This window comes from Gallinula chloropus (assembly GCF_964237585.1).
Source record: "Gallinula chloropus genome assembly, chromosome: 4".
In the NCBI taxonomy this organism is placed as follows: Eukaryota; Metazoa; Chordata; class Aves; order Gruiformes; family Rallidae; genus Gallinula; species Gallinula chloropus.
This window is the reverse complement of record NC_140088.1, coordinates 20,367,881-20,386,325: the sequence shown is the minus strand read 5'-3', so window position 1 is coordinate 20,386,325 and position 18,445 is coordinate 20,367,881.

Sequence of the window (18,445 nt, the reverse complement as noted above, 5' to 3'; positions counted from 1 at the left end):
GGACCAGCATGGGAACTTCTCACCACCCATCACCCAAACTGGATGTTGCAACCACCCTGCTCGCTGCCCAGAAGAGGAACCAAGTGTTTCCCACGGTGCAGCTTGTGCTGCAGCCCCAGGATGCACACACGTTTTCCCCTGCCGCTTACAAACCCATTAGCAATCACTCTGCCTGGCTTGCTCCCTCTGAGACAGTCCCTACAGAAGACACAGCCACTGCCACCTCTTTCCACTGACCACATCTCCACCCCTCTGCTCACTGCCAGGTCCTCCTCTCCCCACTGCTCCATTTGGAGGAAACGAGGACAAACTTCCATTAAAAGCCACCAGGACACCAGACCTGTACGTAGAATTCAATCCATTAAAAATGCCAATGACTGTGGTCTAAGGACTGGAGCCAAGAAATCAAAGACTCATCTGTGTCACATGGCAGAAGGGCTTTTGAAAATGAAATTTTCAGTACAATCCCCTCTTTTTAGGAAAGTACAGATTCTCAACCTTGGGCTGAATTTGGACGTATTCTGGAGCACAACTTTTACATATTTTATACTGTAGAAAAGTACCTACTCAAGCCCTTGATGATACAGACTATTTATCAGTTACTTCTCCATTCCCGCTGTATGCACCAGCTAGAGCAAATTAAAGGCAAGCATGAGCTGTGGGTATCAGGAGGATGGGGTCAGTCTTTTTCCAGTGCTGCCCAGTGACAGGACAAGAGGTAATGGGCACAAACTTGAATATCCACCTAAACATGAGGAGGAACTTCTTTACTCTGAGGGTGATAGAGCACTGGGACAGGCTGCCCAGAGAGGTTGTTGCTTCTCCATCTCTGGAGACATTCAAAACCTGTCTGGATGCTGCCCTGTGCAGTCTGCTCTAGGTGATCCTGCTCCAGCAGGAGGGTTGGACTAGATGATCTCCAGAGATCTCTTTCCAATCCCAACTATTCTGTAGATTCCGTATGATTCTGTGTATGATGCAGGCATGCAGCTGTGTTACAAAAATCTTATGAGTTACCTTCCCCCTAGCAGAGTCATCTCAACTCTCCTTGCACCCTCCTCAGCACGTTCCATCTCCAGGAGAAAACCTAAGAAAATTTGTGTTTTTCGCTTCAGTCACCTCTTGCTGCACCACGTTTCTCCCACCCAGCTGCATCCAAGCCCACGGAAACACGTGTGCTGGGTTTTCTTCTGCATGCTACTGCAAGCAGAAGGTGACTGAAACAGGAAAGATGAGTTCAGCCGAAGGTTTGTTGGAGTCCTGGATGTGGCCAATGGACTGCCAACAGAGACTGCTGCCAGAAGGGAACAAGAGGAAGAAAAAAAAACCAAACCCAAAAGCCAGGGGAAAAAGGGCGGGGGCAAATTTTGACACATGTTACTTACATACCACAATGGCTTGTAAGAGACTGAAACAACTGCTGTGGAATAGACAAAAAGGTATGTACTTGTTACAACCACAACCACCACTGCCGAAACTCAGCAAGACGCCGTTTCTGTTTCGCGTGCTATTTTAAAAGCCCATTTTAATACAGCGGTTTACATCTGCAGCCATCTACGCTCTGAACCTGACATTTTTCCTTTAGGGGAACAGGCCTGAAGGAAACACTTAAGTGTTTATACAAGTGGAAACACTGTTCAACACCTGCTAAGAGGTGAGACCCTTGCGCGAGGCACCTGCAGCCTGCTCCGCTTCCCAACAAGGCACTGCTCTCGCTTGTAGTGCTACCACTGGTTGTAACACTGACTTGTGTGCTTGCACGCCCTGGAGTAAACCCGGCCACGCAAAGCGGTGCAAAGTCTGCTTACAAAGAGGCTAAAGCAAGCTGCAAGAATTTCAATAAACTCTTACAGGGCCTTTGTCAAGTGCACGAAACAGGCACCTCAATATGCTTTGAACCATGCAGGCTACTGGCTCACAGCAAGCTCCCCAGCCTGGTTGCCTGGTAGAATTTGGAGGGCACAGCCAGCACTTGTGAGACGAGGGCAGCTGTCACAAGAGGCTCTGCCCCATGCACTTAAAACAAAAGCCGCAGGGTCATGCCACCGCACGTACCTACCAAGCACATCCATTACAAGCACGGCTTTGGGTCTGCTTCGACAGCATCGCCGCGGCCCAAGGAAATCTTGAAGCCTCCCAAGACATCCAGGAGGAGCTGCAGGCTGTTGTGGGAGGGCGCCGGCATGCAGGGCTGTGTGCCGGGGAGGTGACGAGCTGCAGGAGGAAGTGACGGCCCCGCGCTGCCGGCTGCAGGCAGAGCTTCTGCTCCACGAGACCTGGCTCCCCTTGCGGAAGTCAAGCTGCTGTCAAGGTCTTGTTACAAGACCAACCAGTGTCCCCACCTCCAACGTCACAACTGCCACTGTTTTTTACTAGAACCCCAAATTTCAATCCCAAAACAGACAACACACTCAACGTGCTTGAATCAAGGACTTCTGCTGATGCCCATCCACAGCTCCTCTCTTCTTAACAAACTCAGACTGTAAATGCCCTGATTGGTCCCCGGCTTCTAAACAACACGTCACTGGACTGCACACCACCAAATCTGGCACTTGCTTACAAGCCTGCTACCGACAAGGAAGTCAGACTTGCGCTCACAAAGTGAATTATGACTTCAGGAACGAAATTACTATCAAGCAGGATGAAGCAAGATCCTGTTTGCAAGTTTATTTCCTTGACTACAACAAAAACGCACAAGCAAGCTTTGTTTTCTTTTTATGTTGTTGGGGTTTTTTTTAAGACCATAAAGAGTACTAAGTCCACTGAATTGGAAGAAGCTTTATATTTCACCTGTCTCAGGTCTCTGAAAATGACTGCCCATAAATCACTTTACAGGAGCTGCAGATGCATTACTGAAAATTCAAGTTTGCTCCTGTCCCAGTAAACTTGCATTGTATCTGAAACTGCTGGCTGCAGCGCTGGATAAAACCACACTCACCACCCTTAGCAGAGGCACTGGGAACACCCAAGTGAGAACCTCTGCTGCAAGACACTTTGATGCCACTGGCAATGTCCTGACAAGCCAGAGCATCCAGCATCATCTCAGACAAGATCCTGTTGATTTATTAGCATGGGTACCCACAGCACACAACTGCTCTCAGAGTGATTTAGAGAAGTGACAGTGGAAATCCAACCCAGCTCCGAGCAACATGGCCTTACCTGAGCCCGGTATTAGGTGCCAAGATGCATCAGTTCAGCCGAAGTTGTCCTCTCCCCTGTGGGCATCTACCTGGCCAGAGCCAGCTGTCTCCACTGCGGGTTGGCGAGGACCCTCAGCCGCCGCAGCCCACTCGTCCAGTACCCTCTGGCTCCTCTCACAGTGCCCTGGTGTAGTGTGATGGCTCTCCCCTCCGCTCCTCTGGCAAGTGAGAGCTCCCCGCAAGCGGCTGGGAGCAAAGGCACAGCGGGAGGCAATCCGCACACGGGCTCTCTCTTGCCCCGCACTCACTGCAAAGGAAATAAAGGTTGGTGAGTTTTCCAGTTCTGGCCCAGCAGCAGCACCATCCTGCATCAGCACAGGTGTCTCTGCATGCAGAGTCCCTTTGGAGCAGGCGTCTCAGGCTAGTGGGGAAGGAACAGGCTGTATCAGGAGGGCACTGAATGGTGGGAAGTAAAACTCTGCTTGTCTGAGCTGCAAGAAATCCCTGGGAGTGGGTTGTGCTGAGATTCTTATTGACTCAGTGGGGTTTTCAGGCTGAGGTTCCTCCCCACCCAGCTCAAAGCATCAGCCCAGGGGAGTGTTGCACTAACACAGAGGACTCACCGCAGGGGGTTGGTTTGGGGCTGGCCAGGAATTTTACAGTTATCTGACCATACATGCCAGGTTTTGGAAAACCAGCCAATAGGACTCCAGCTGCAAAATTAATCCTGTCACAGGTGTTTATCCAGGGATGCTCAGCTCAGATGCATCCCAGTACCTGGTCTGCAGGGGAAGGCTGTGTTTTAGCCCGTTTTCTGGCCTGGTTGAGTGTGGGGGGATGGAAGGGCTTCCCATGCAGATCCCAGAGTCTATTACACCTTTGTACCAGTAGACACATGCTACCGGCAACTCAGCAGGCAGAATGTGCACCCTGCCCAAGCATCACACCCAGCACACACTGCTGCCAAGAAGGGATGCAACGAGGGGTGCAGGCCGTTTCTCCAGGAACAAGCTGCAAGAGAAGGGAGATGCAGCATATGGGACTTTGGTCAGGCTAACAGATCACTGACTCAGGCGGTGGAAGAGCTGGCACTGAGAGTATCGTCAGAGCCACCATCCAGCACCTGCAGTTTCTGACACATTCAAACAGCTGACACAAGCTCAAAGGACATCAGAGTTCAACATACAGCTGTCGGGGGTTTTTTAAACAAGGTTTTAATTCTCACATTAAGCAACATAAAGAAGCAACACTCCAGTTTCACAAGTGTGAAATCGAGACATCACCCCAAAGCGCAACGCTTCTGCTTAAAGCCAGCAAACGCTGGGAGGGGGGAGCGTGCACTGAGGCCTGGCAGAGCAAGCACAGCTCACCTTTGTCCTGAGCAGCCACTCTAACACCACCACCTCTCTTCTGATCACCCTCACAGGAATTTCTGAATGGGCTTTCCCCCTGGTTCTTGGGCTGTCCTGTGCTGAATTTCCCCTCCAGCACCCACGTACAGCAACTTGGAGACCCCAGAGTGCAGATGACATCACACACTTCACAACATTCATCACTTTTATCAAGCAGCAACCTATAGCCCAGATTACACTATATACACAACACAATATCACTGAGTGGCTTATAATGCAGCTTATGCCCAGATCACACACGTTTCCTTCTGCTGTCCCAATCTGCACCAAGCTTTCAGAGTACGACGGCAAGCTGTGCTCACGACGACAATAATATTGGCTATACCGTGAAACCCAAAAACAGGGGCCAAGTCCCTTAGTTCTAGAAATAACTAAGGAACTCTGTAAGGCTGCATTTACATACTATCCACCCCCGCCAACGCTACCAGTGTGAGCAGCAGAGCTGCCAGTAAATAAAGCCTCAGCTGTCTCCCCCCAGTCCTTCCTACAGCCCCCAGCACTTATGTCTCACTCTCCTTTTTGCACACATTTTTTTACGCTGTGCCTTGCTGCTCAGGTTAAAGCCCTCTGCCCATCTATGGAGACTGGAGGGAGGAGAGAAGCAAGAAGGCTGATAAAGAGATTAGCTCAGCTTCCTGCTTCCACTTGGTAAGCCCAGCCTTGGTGCTACCTTAAAGCTCAAGCTGTTGCAATGTCAGAAGACACGGCCTTTTGGACATAAGCTAAGCCATCCAAGTAGAGCTCCATGTCTACAAGCAATTCTTTGGCAACGTCTGTTTTTAGAACTCATAGAAGTAAGAGCATCCAAAATTTTTTTTTAGCTCTTCTTAAAAGGAACTCATCTCTCCAGGGAACAATAACAAAAAACCCACACCAAAAACCTAAAGAAAAACCCAGTACAAAACCTGAAGATGCCTAAGATGCATGAATTTATTTTTTAAGCATCATTATTTAAATGATTGCTCATTAAAAAAAAAGAAGAGAACTAAACTGAAGAATGCAAAAGTCCACATCCTGCCTTGTGAATTGAAAACTAATTTTCTCCCTGTATTCCCTCCTTCCTCCATTCCAGTGTCTATAAAAAGGCCAGAAAAGCTGGGGGAGGGGGGAAATCTCCTTTTTTCAGATGATGCACTGACCTGGAAAGGAACTATATAAACACAGAGCTTAGGAACTGGCTGCTTCTGTTTGCTTAAGACTGGAAGAGCAGTTTACATTTCTTTAACGACAAACTAAAGGAAGCTACAAGGATGGTAATTCATCACTTGAACATGGGTTCTTCTCAAAATATTGTATTTTATTCTTCTTGGTCCCTGTAGCGACACCACGCAACATGATGTTCTTCCCTCCTCCACCCCCATGGCCATTCTTGCCTCTAGCTACACATGGCAATTTGGGGTAAGCTAAAAGGTCTTATTGCATCTCCTTTTGTTATTTAAAACTTGTCCTGCTTTTTGTCTTGGTGGCGACCACCAGCTAGAGCCCCACATTTAACACGTGCCTGAAGCAGCGGGGTGAGGACACGTGTCCTGGCTGATACCCAAGCCATCCCGCTGAGCACTGTGGAGCTAGCGATGGTCACTAGCCAAAACCAAAGGAACAAGGATGCAAAAATAAGCTATTGTGCTGCCAGCAGCCTGTGCTCCCCTTGGCACAGAGGGGCAGCATCTTTTTCTTTTTAAAACACAAGTAAGGGAATCACAAGTGTACAGTGACACGAGGTCACGGGGACAGACAGTGAAATAGATGGGTGGGAAGTTAAAAATCCACTAACAAAAAGATGCAGCTTCTTCATGGAAAACTTGCCCAAAATAATCACCGAGATGAATTATTTATAAGTTGTAGATCATCAAGTTAAAGTGAGACCTACGTGGACTGTGTGGGTCTCACACTGCTTGCCAGAGCCCCTGGCTGCACCCCATTTTTAGGAGCGGAGGCAGCCTGAGCCATAAGCCCGACCCTGACCCAGACCCAGAATAATGCCCATTCCCATAGGGAAATACATGTTTCAACTTAGGTTCCCCAAGCACCACCCTCATTCCTTCAACCGCTTTGATGAGTCTCATCAGCTCACAGCGCCTGGGAACACTGAACGCCGTGCGGGACGGTACTGCCCTTGGCAGCCTCGGCAGACGACACTCCCTGACCATTTTGCTGGCAGTACCTTGGACTTGCTTTACCTTCCAACAGCATCTCTGGACGCTAATGAGCGAGCTGTGGTTAACTTATCTTCTCCTGCCGAAGCCCCACACAAGCACGTCCAGCAACAGAAACTTCATGGAAACCAGAAGTATTGTGATCCCACACTGGAAAGTACAGCGAAAACACGGCCCAAAGCTCTTTTACAGCCAGAACCATGTGCAGGACAGCATTAGGACACAAAATTTTTAAAGAGTATGGAAGCAATTTATTTTTTTAAATTACAACATTCCCTTCCTTTTTGCTTGTTGGCAACTCCCAAAATTAGCCCAACTGAATGGTCACAGGATTTTTTGCTAATTTAGTTTGGTGCAAAAGCAACCTTTTACATAAACAAGAAAATTTAATGGTTGTGTTCCCTCTGAGGAAACTCTTCCCACAAGAAGCTGTCCCCTTTTCCTTTCATGAAAAACATGCTTATAAAATCCAACCAGAGGCAAAGACTTAGGACAGACGTAACTCTTCAGCTTGTGAAACAGCAACGGTCGTGTAGGACACCCTGTTCAAAGCAGCTCGCCAGCTTAAGAGTCAATGTAAAAATATCCCAAGGGTTCTTGGGTTTCTCCTAACAGCATCAAAACCAACATCTGTGTCATTTGGTCTGGGCTCCAAAATACATATTACCATTCACAATATATTTTGCTGTTACCACTTTACTGCAGACAGTGAGAAACTAAACCTGCTGGGATTGACAGACAGACACGTAACTTTCCAGCCAGGGAAAATGAAAGGGGCCTGACATTTTGGAGAAAGCCCCCTTATTCCAACAGCAGTTTCTGTACATTAGATACAAGTAGAGTGAAATGGTGCTCAGGGGAGTGGTGGAAACACAGGCCGGTGGGTTAGTGCTGGATGCTGGTAAGATCTAAGCGTGGAAGAGGATACCAGTCTCTCAATCGCTGCCAAGTCCTAGCGCTGGACAGTGAGCTGCAGCAAGCAGCGTTGGCTCCCAGCTATCAACAGCAGCCAAACCAGTGCTCCCAAAAATGTCATCTGAACCCACACCACTAACCATGACCCCGTGCAAATGTGGGGCGCATCTCCCCATTGCTGCGGCGGGGAGCCCCCGCTCTCACAGCAAAGCTGCGCTGGTCCCCAGGGCAGTGGGTGCAAACAGCACGTTTACCTGGGGGATAAAATGAGTCTTTTCTCTTCCTCTCACCAGCTCCAAATGACACTTCTTTTCCTTGCCACCCTCAGCACTTGGGGTTTGTCCTAATTAGCTCAACACCAGCCTCTGAAGAGCTTGGCAAGGATTGCTCACGCGGCCACAGTGCCATCTCACGGGCCTTACCACAATGGCAGTGTTTTCCCCCACCCGCTGCAGTGAGGCTGAGCCCCCAGCACACACAGGGAGACAGCAGAGCACTGCCACGCTCAGGCTTCATGGCATGTACCACACTGTGTAAGGATGTACACCCCAGACAGCCCTAGGCAGCCTCAAACCAGTGAGAACCAGAAATTCTGGTCTGCCAACTCAGCATCTTCCCCACCCATGGTTTAGAAACCTCCTACAGATGTATGATCACAACACCAGGACAAGGCACAAATTCAGCTTGGTTTCTGGAGGGGGGGAATGCTATACCCGATCACATCACCTGGCTCCCCACAAGGAACTCAAAAGGTATAACGGTGGCAGAACAAACGGCCTGAGCTTGCCCCAGGTATGGAGTCCAGCTCCATATGGGTCATGGAGACCCCTCAGGGAGGTCTGATGTGGACCTGAACATCCAGGAGCCCAGTACCTACAGGGGTGTCTGAGTGGGCTAGGTGACATGGGCAGACATGAGAACAGACTTTGTCCCATGTCTAATTTTCAGAGGCATTCAGGCAGCACCTTCAATCAAATATGCTCAAGAGAGCAACACGAGGAACTTCTTTTACCTACAATGACTGTCTTCCATGTCCTCACCGTTTCCGATGCCAATAATGAAGAGCAACAGAAACAGGATAAAGGCAAATCAAAGGGGACCATAGCAGGCTCAAGTCTATCAATGAAAACATGTGAGAAGGGATTTTCCAGTGGAAGCTGGAGCTTGCCTGGGGAAGGTGACAGTACGTATGGAAGAACTAAAAAAATGACGCTTCTCGGATGAGATAGAAAGCAGAGGGACAAGTTTAAGGAGATGAGAGCTTGTGGCAGTCATATGACAAGCATTTGGTGTGATGGAGACCCATGCAAGGCTGCTCATAAAAGCAGTAGCAGATGCTATTCTCCCCAGGAAACAAATGAACACAAATCAAATATCACCCATGTTTCAAGATGCAGTCTTACTCAGCTGAAGACATGCTCAGCTAAAGAAAAAAATAGATTATTTTTACTTGAAAATGCATTTATCTCAAAACTGTGTTAAAATTATGAGACAAGTCACTTAAATCATGTTCACTTAAAACACAAAATTTTAGTTAATTGTTACAAAAGACATTTGAAAGGGGGATGATGATTTCCACAGCAGCTTGGAAAATGGGAATCTTCCATCAAAAGATCAAAACCTGGGAGAATTAAATGCATCTCGCTCAAGTGCAGCTAGACCTCTGACTGTGCAAGAAGGCTTGGCAAAGGAAGTTGCCAATAAATAAGCATCTGAGGGCAGTGGAGGCTGTTTTGATAGGAAAAGCACAAAGAAATAACTTTCCCCTAAAGAGTGGGGCCAACACAGAGAATGAGATTCACATTCAAGTTGGAACACGACTGCAGGCCTTCAGATAAGACTTCAAAGTAAAATAGCAACTGCACAGGAGTTTTCTGCATTTTATTTTCTACAAAACATCAAGCCCTTCAGCAGGAGGGATTTTTCCAGAGACCAGGGATCAAAGCAGGTTCACTCTGATCACCACTGTTAGCTGACTAGAGAAGAGCCTCTGTGAGCCCCCCCACCCCTGAGCTTTAAAGCTCAGTTGCTTCAGTCTTGTCCTGGCTGAGTACAAACCAAGGAGTTCATCCTGCAGGTTCCCATTCCCCACTTAAGCTAGGACTTGGATCCCCATCTCAGCTCATTGGATGCAGACCTTCCTTTAGTACCTGCTTCAGACAGATAGATGCCTGGGGCAGCAAAACAAAACCAGTCCGTCCTCTCCTTGCTCCTCTCCTTACGGATCTCTCCCCACCACATCCTCCCCTAGGATCCATTGCAGGAGGGCGAGCCCTAAATCTCTTTCACAGCAGTGAAGTCTGTGCTGTGCTAAAGCCATTACATGTCTCTCCCACTTCCTTGCATTGACAGAAAACAAAAGCTTGTGCTGTTGCTCACTGTTATCAGAAACTATTTGCTTTCCCAGACTGTTTCTCCCCTCCTTGTTTTCGAAGGGTTTTCAGTAGAATAACAGGCTCTCTCCCAATGAAAAGCAGCAGGGGTGGATTGGGACAGAGGTCCTTCAGACCCCACTTGCAAATCCAGCATGGACCTAGGTGCAGCCCTGTCCCGCCCTTGCATCCCTGCTGGGGACCGCATGTTCCAGCACTTCCTCCATCACCTCACAGGTCCTGCAGAGGAGATGATGCTCCACCTGCAGTCTGAAGAGATAGGGCCAACTCTACACTGCTGACCTGGCTTCAAGTAGCTGCCCCTGTGTTCTAGCTGCAGACCACCTCTAGAAGATACTCTGCCTGCTCTGAGTATCTGCTGTATAATACTCCGAGTATCATACTTTGAGTATCTGCTGTTTTTCTCTTCTCACCACATGCTGCGCTTCCTTCCTGCCAGATCCCTTATCACCATACTCAACCCCAAAGCTAATCAGGTGAAACTTCCACTCTTACCGATGCTGCTCCTTTACTTGGTGATCAAACGAAGCCCCCTCTCCCAGGCACCAAGTCCACAACGCTCCTGTCGATGAGCGAAGCAGAATTAAACGTGGGTGTCACACTGAAACACGGTGCCAAGTTTAGTTCCCAAAAAAGCACTGAATGCATGTGCACACTCAGTCACTTCTTATTTTTAATTATGTATTTTTTAGAGCATCAAGTGTCAGGTCCTAAAACCAAGAAGGGCACCAGAAGTCTAAAGATATGACATAACTCAGGACATGAAATGCTCAACTACTGCAGCCCAAGATGGCACCTTGTAAAGTCACAACAGCTGTTGCCAAGCCCAGGTTTCATAAACACATGGCAGTTCCTTGCAACAAAAACAATTGGCCAGACAACCACTCTGTCCCCCAAAATCAACTGTCCTCCAGGACAACAATGCAAGGGGAAATGCCGAGTGGCAGACAGTCTGTTTCTGCAGAAGCTCAATACCAGCCCTGCACTATCTGCTGTAGAAGCTCTCAGGAAATATTATCCAGAAGAGGAAAGGTCAGTTCTTAACGCTGGAGATCACTTTGGCATGAGGTTCTACCGAAGACTGACCAGATCTTGAAGGTAGGGAGAGAGGTGCTGTGCTGGACCTTGCTCTCACCAACAAGGAAGAACTGGTAAAGGATGCGAAGCTCAAGGGCAGCCTTGGCTGCAGTGACCATGAAACAGTGGAATTCAAGATCTTTAGGGCAATGAGGAGGGTGCACAGCAAGCTTGCTGCTCTGGACTTCAGGAGAGCAGACTTTGTCCTCTTCATGGACCTGCTTGTTGCAGCACCATGGGACAAAGCCCTGGAGGGAAAAAGATCCCAAGAAAGCTAGTTAGTATCCAAGGATCTCCTCCTCAAAGCTCAGGAGCAATGCATCCCAACAAAGAGGAAATCAGGCACTAACAGGGAAAAAAGGAAGACCTGAAGAACTACAGGTCAGTCAGTCTCACCTCTGTGCCCGACAAGATCATGGAGCAGATACTCCTGGAAACTGTACTAAAGCACATGGAAAATAAGGAGGTGATTGATGAAAATCAACATGGCTTCACTAAGGGCAAACTGTACCTAACAAGTGTGGTGGTCTTCTATGAAGGGTTACAGTGTTGGTGGATAAAAAAAGTGCAACTGATACCATCTACCTGGAGTTGTGCAAAGCATTTGACACTGTCCTGGACAGCATCCCTGCCTCTAAATTGGCAGGACATGGACTTGATGGATAAGGAACTGGCTGGATGGCTGCACTCTAAGAATCACAGCTCAATGTCCAAGTGTTGACCAATGCTATGTGGACCAGCACTGTTTGACATGTTTATTGGTGACATGGACAGTAGGATCGACTGCACCCTCAGCAAGTTTACTGCAGGCAGATGACAGCAAGGTGCGTGGTGCAGCTGACAAGCTGGAGGGAAGGGATACCATCCAGATGGGTCTCGACAGGCTGGAGAGGTGGGTTTGTGCAAACCACATCAAGTTCAACAAGGCAAAATGCAAGGTCCTGCACATGGGTCAGGGCAATCCCAAACACAACGACAGGCTGGGCAGAGAATGGATTGAGAGCAGCCCTGAGGAAAAGGACTTTGGACTGAAAGTGGACAAGAAGCTCAACATGAGCTGGCAATGTGGCTTGCAGCAGAAAGCCAGCCACATCCTGTGCTACATCAAAAGAAGCATGACCAGCAGGTCGAGATAGGTGATTCTACCCCTCTGCTCCACTCTTGTGAAACTGCACCTGGAATATTGCATCCAGCTCTAGGCTTGGAGAAGTTCTCTTATGAAGACAGGCTGAGAGAGTTGGGCTTGTTCTGCCTGGAGAAGAAAAGGCTCTGAGCAGATGTTAAAGCACCCTTCCAGTACTTTCTAGCCTACAGGAAAGCTGAAGAGGGACTTTTCACAAGGGCACGTAGTGACATGACAACAGGCAGTGGCTTTAAGCTGAAGGAGGAGAGATTTAGATTAGATACTAGGAAGAAATTCTTTACTGTGAGGGCGGTGAGGCCCTGGCACAGGTTGCCCAGAGAGGCTGTAGATGTCCCTTGGCAGTGTTCAAGGCCAGGCTGAATGGGGCTTTGGGCAACCTGGGTTACTGGAGGGTGTCCCTGCCCAGGGCAGGGGGTTGGAACTAGGTGATCTTTAAAGGTCCCTTACAACTCAAACCATTCTATGATTGGTATGAGCTTTAAAATAAATAAGTAAATTCTTAATCCATAAAGACGGGGTTAAACAAAGAACACTTTGGCATGCTTCTGGTGTTAAGTGACCCATAACCTCTTCCAAGCAAGATTCTCTTTACCATGGTAAGTCCTTGCAGCCTTGGGGCAGCACAGGGCTTGCAAGTATCCCTGTAAACCTGTGGCCTTGCTCTCCCCAGCAGCAGCTACAGGATGTGGGCTTGATGTTTTGGGGAGCAGCAACCCCCCCCTTTTTTATTTTTTCCCCCATCACTCAAGGATGGACCAGTGACCACGTGCTGTGTTGACACCTGCAGTAGGCCAGGCTGTCATTTCTGAGTGCTTGTGGTTATTAGAAAGGCACCACAGCATGAAAAGTATTTGTTGGCAAAAAATAAGAAACTGTCTCAGCTCAAGGAACATTCGCTCCACTTCATTCATTGCCACTCTGCAGAAACTCCTCATTGTTGATTTAGGTATTGAGGAAAAAAATACCTATCAAGAAGTAAACGGCCACTTAAACACCTTCCTTATCCCTTCCCCAGGCTCAGCCAAAGCCAGACACCTCTCCAGCCCCACTACCAAGTTCAATTTCCCCGATGCTCGCGGCAATGCAGCACAGACAACTCTCGCCTGTTCTTCCTGCTGCCTGCTGTCACACTGTGCATGCTTATTATTTACATTCCCCTTAATTGCTTTCCTCACCCACTGTCATCAGGAGAAACACCTAACTGCACACTTCACTTTGGAAAGTCCAACCATCTCTGCTTGTTAACTACCAAGAGACAGATTAACATCAGCAACCCAACGTAAAAACACTTCTCTCCTCCTGATTTACATCACCATTCTTTGAGAAGATTTTTCATGGCCACTTTGATGTTCACAAAAGCCCAGGACCAGCTCACCTGACTCCCCAGGATCTGTGCTGTCTTTTCAGTCTGTAGAAATCAAGCAAAGAGAAGCCCAGCAGTCTGTGGACTGCTGAAGATGAACTTCAGTTTTTACACAGGAGATTGCTGGCGCTCTTATCTCAGAGACAACAGCAGCAGTTGCAGCAAGCCCCAAGTGTCTCCAGACAGTCAGTAACAGCCCAAACCATTACACAAAGAGCAGAAGTTTAGGCTGCCGCTCCTTACATGTTCCCTCCCACGGAATTCCTGCACTACAGCATTGCCATCAACATATCATTCCTCTGCCCAAGCTTTCCTCTTCCAACCTTCAAAACCTTTTGTCCACATTCAACCTTCTGATCCCATTAAATGCTTTTAGGAAGTAGACAGTGGCAATCTTGCAGTTGCTGCAGCTGGGGGAGAAGCTGAAGCACAAGCTACCCCTCTGATCTGGGAAATGTCCCTCTGAGATGCACTCAACCCTAACATTGCTCCCCCCTGGGCACCAAAATCCACCAGAACACAGATTTCAATACTTCCCCTGCCTGTGGGCTGCTCCTCCCTCTTCTCCTCCTCCCCCGGAAACAGCCCTTTGGCTGAAAAACTCCGGGAACTACAAAAAACTTTAAATAAAGTGTTATGAGAAGGTCATGAAAGAACAACAACTTGAGAATAGCTGCAGCTAAAAATAATTCATCCTCACACCCCTTCTTTAGAGAGAACATTATCAGATGTCACTTCCCAATGATAAAAACAAGCCTGTTTTTTAATTAAGGTGGTATTTTGAACACTGGACTTCTTTGACAGGGCTCACAACACCAGACCTCAGGAAAAGGCCTTTTCACTGCCTCCAAGATCCCACTTTTATGTGCTATCTGATGGCAAGATACTGTCTGAAATTGGCACCTGCAAATCCATACGTTCTTCTAGCACAACCTGACCTAACCTCGCAAAATAGTTTTCTAAAGAGAACAAAGTCTTTTGGCCACCCAGACCAGCTGCAGAGTGCTTGTGCAATACAGATTTATTTTTATTTTTGAATACTTCAGAGTATCGAGGTGGAGAATGTGGGAAGGAAGTAACATCAACAAGTGGAACAGCAGCACAGATCAAGTGTTGGCACAGGGCTGGAAACCGCCTCTCATCTGACCCAAACTGTAGGTAGGATTGGAGAAATCTGCATTACAGACAGACTGAGCTAGTTACTGAGACTGCTGTCCAGAGTCCTCCCAGCTCCAAAGGGTGCAACTGGCATTTCGTGGACAACAAAACAGCCTGATGGCTTCCTTCAAGAGTAGAACGAGTAGAATAAAGGCAGTCAATTAAGTGTCCCCATGCCCCCCAAGCAAAGAGCTCTGTACCATTTCATTGCTTAAATAAGCTGTGGTTTAATGATCACCTAGAAAAATACAGAGGAATTACTGCAGGCAGGTAAGGGAGTGCCCATGCTAGCGTTTTAACAAACTGAGCATGTACAAGGGGAAGGTTAGCACTCCACAGCACGTTTTTTCCTCCAAAGGTGCACATGAAATCCAGGAATAACATCTTCAGAAGATCCAGACACCTTGTCCAGGTCACACTCTTTGCCTCCTAGCCTTTAATAAAGACACGCCTCTCCTCCATGCAGAGACGCTCAAAACAATACTTTAAGAAACACACAAACAACAACGCTGTCAGCCCATTACTTTTGTGGCCAACTCTTGCCCTGTTGTCCTCCCCCAGCCACTTCCTTCCCTCCACCGTAAAACCAAGGAGCACATCTCCCACGTGCCCATTCCCCCTGCTCTCTGCCTGCCCATGCAGACATCCGCAGCTCTAGTCCACCTGCTCCTCTGTCAAAGTTATTCGAAACCTTCTCAACGTAAAATTCAGTAGCATCAAAGGTATGTACACAAGCCTCCTGCTTTCCTGAGAAGACACCTACAAGAAAGACCTTAAAGGACTAACCTGAAAGTGATGAGCAGGAAGACGGCAACAGCTATGTCAGACTGTTACAAAGTTTGCTAAGGGAGATGCACTGGTCTGCTGGGGGAGGGACCTCCCTGTGCTCTTCCTGGAGGAGGAGGATTGGGGTTATTTTGAAGGACAGCCACCAAGCAGGACCAGGGAGATGCACTGGGAAAGAGGCAGGGCTCAGCTTCACGGCCACCACCTCCCTCCATCCGCTCAGCCCGGAGGAAATTGGAAGACATGCCCACATGATGTCATCGCTGGGTTGGCATCTAAATAAAGGAAGCTTTTTATAGAATTTCCCACTGACAAACTTAATCCGGTAAACCCTGATAGCCAAGGCTTGCATCAACCAGAAGGGAAGGACAGGGAAAAGAATAACCATACCATCACTGAGGCCAGGCCAGGTGGGTGGCAACTCAGGAAAGAAATCAAAATAAAAGCAAGTTTACTCCCTGATACCACCCACTGGATAAAAAGCACAGGTAAGAGCAGCGTGTAGAGCAAGGGAGATGTGTTTTTACACCATCTGTTACAAGGAAGCACAGCCTATTTCTGCACCAGGATAGGAAACTGAAGGACAAGGATGAGAAGGGAGGATAGGGAGAGAAAACTTTTGCTTAAAGAGAGTAAATAAAACGTACTTCCACATCGGAGGGGTTTTCCAGCTTCAATTATTCACGTAGCAATTACTGTGCTTCCCAGAAGCAAACTCTGGGCTTCTGCGTATTCAGAAGACTCTTGGCTGCAAACACCTTAAGCTCAAATCATCAGCAAGTGGCATTTGCTGGAAATTCTTTTTAAAAAATACACACACACACAAAAAAACAGACTCAGAACTCTAATGAAAGCAAAACCATCCGGCAGTTCAGCTGAGTTCATGTGTGCTTGCGTGTCTTCCTCTTCTTAGTAACTCTTCATCACTTCCACAGCACCAGAGCAGTTCCCCTATGCTCCTCACTGCATCTTCAGCCAGGCATCCTCATGGAGAGCAGTTTGCAATAGTCCAGTGACTCATGCTGCAGTAATGTGGGTGGGATCTGCTCCCATGCCCAGCTTCTAAGGACACAGCCTTTTATGGTATTTTTAGAGTGGAAGCTGTTGTGGTTTGTAGCACTTTGCCTTTTGTCTTGCAGGAGCCTCAGAGAAAAGAGCTCTGTGCTCCTCTGGGCCTTCAGGATGCAACAGCAAGTAGCCCACACAGGGAGGTGATGAGCAAGCCAATGCCAGCTCTGTGGACTTCCTCCAGGCTCTGTGGACTTCCTCCAGGCTCTGTGGACTTCCTCACCTGGCCACGCCTGGGATGCTCAAGGATGTCAGTTGCCCCGGATGCTCAAAGATGTCACCTGCTGCCACCAGACATGAGCAGGGCACAGGTGTGAACTGTTCCAGGGACACTTCTTTCTACCTACTGAAACTCAACTTTCTAAGGAGTCATTCCCTCTGTACTCGGAGTCTCACTACTTGGTAGTGACACACCAAGAACCTTTTCATCATCTCCAGTGACCAGCCACCCAACACTGTTTCTACCCTTGATGGGCTGCTGGCACACGATAAGCTGGCAGGGCTGTCAGCATCCCATCTGTCTTCCCTCAGGGTGAGCCACTAATTTTCTACTTGCTGGAAAAATGCAGTCCTAAGTTAACTCTGTGGGGTTTCTACCCCAAAAAAATTTAGCTGAGACAGGGAGAGAGATCATTAGAGGAAAGCAGGCAGGAGTCTTGACTGAAGCCAAGTTAAAACCATCACAGAGAAGCAGTGGTAGAAAAGCCACTCTACAGGCTCATGGACCACAGTACATGTAACTCAAACTTGTCAAGGCAAGGATAGACTCAGCTGTGCTCTTTAAAAGCTGAGGGTCACACATGAGGTTAAAAGAGTATCCCAAAACATTACTCCAGGGAGCTTGAAGCAGGACCCTGTTTGCAAACATGTAGCAGATCACTTTACAGGGTGGTTCGCTGCTTCTCTTTGCACCTGAAGCATTATCTGCTCTAGAAAAGCATGAAAGTTCCTGCATCCCAAATCAAAACTCCAATCAACTGCTGATTTTAGGCCTTTTAGAGCTGTTAAATTCAAGTGGAAGTTAAATCATAATCTGCTCCTGCCAGGAGAATAGCTATCAGGGTGATGGAAAAAACAGTAATCAGTCTTCCTGATGCAAAACCACTGACATTAAAGATATTTTTTTATTCCTTCTGAAATTCTCCGTGAGCTCTGGAAGGAGTCAGCTTACCAGTCAGGACAGATGAATGACAGACCACCCCTACAGACAGATTTGACAGAGTGGGAAGAGGCAGCAGAAAGCTCCTCTGAAGCAGCTTCTCAGGTACAAGAGGCACAGCAGAGGGGAAGTTTGGGGGCGGTCTGTGTCAGCTAAACAGCCCACAACATACCTTGGAGACGAGCCAAAAAGACAGCATCTCTCAACAGCAGCAGACTGCTGCAACAAACCCCCTCCTGCCCTAATGCAAGCTAAAAGCTGATTCGATGCAATCCCCAGCATCTGCTACACAAGATGCCCCACATCAAGGGGACAGTCAGACAGAGCTCCCCAGACAGACCGAAACGGAGCCCTTTGCTCCCCAAGCAGATAAAATGTATTTCCGAGTTCAGGGAGCCTTCCTGCTATTAGATAACGGATCAAGATTACAGAACTGAAGTTTTCTTAAAAAAATAATCACGTGAAAGGCTCCATCCTGTTCAAAGGAATACAATGAATTTCCTGTAGTCTTGCCCTGAAGACCACAGCATCACACTGGATTACTATGCCGTCTCACTCCTGAGGTCCTCAGAGCCAGCTTGGTCACAGGAACACAAAACGAGCTCCACCTTGCCCCATTTCTCATTAAACTACTAACTACACACAGCAGTGGCTGTGTCAGAGGTAGAGCAAGT